Below are 714 nucleotides of genomic sequence, written 5' to 3' on the forward strand. Positions count from 1 at the left end.
ATATCTAAGAATTCCATGTCATTTGTGCATATTTCAGGCCGGATGGCAAGTTGAAAACGCCTTAGTTTGAGGACAGTTTTAGATTTCTTCTTGCTATGTTATTTTCGAGCTGCGTTCGCTTCCCGCGTCTTACTTGTAATACAAACTGTGTGTGTGTGCGTGCGCGTGCGTGTGTGTGTCTGTGTGTGTGTGTGTGTGCGTGTGTGTATTCTCTCTCTGTATGTGTTTATTATGTGTGTGTTTATTGTATGTGTGTGTGTGTGTGTGTGTGTGTGTTTATACTGTGTATGTGTGTGTGTGTGTGTGTGTGTGTGTGTGTGTGTGTGTGTGTGTGTGTGTGTGTGTGTGTGTGTTTATTGTGTGTGTGTGTGTGTGTGTGTGTGTGTGTGTGTGTGTGTGTGTGTGTGTGTGTGTGTGTGTGTGTGTGTGTGTGTGTGTGTGTGTGTGTGTGTGTGTGTGTGTGGGGTAGAAACCTCACATCTCAATATTCATACAAGAGTGTCACACAAAAGTAGTGCAAATAGCAGATCTACAAGCTAACAAAGTGTTGTGATGCAACACTTTGTGATTTTAACTGTTTTTAAAACTAATAAAAAAGGAGGTTTCCACCCACAGCAACGATATATGTGTGTGTGTGTGTGTGTGTGTGTGTGTGTGTGTGTGTGTGTGTGTGTGTGGGGGGGGGGGGGGGGGGGGTTTAGTGTGTGTGTGTGG

This window comes from Gymnoscopelus braueri (assembly GCF_963280865.1).
Source record: "Gymnoscopelus braueri genome assembly, chromosome: 18".
Classification (NCBI taxonomy): Eukaryota; Metazoa; Chordata; class Actinopteri; order Myctophiformes; family Myctophidae; genus Gymnoscopelus; species Gymnoscopelus braueri.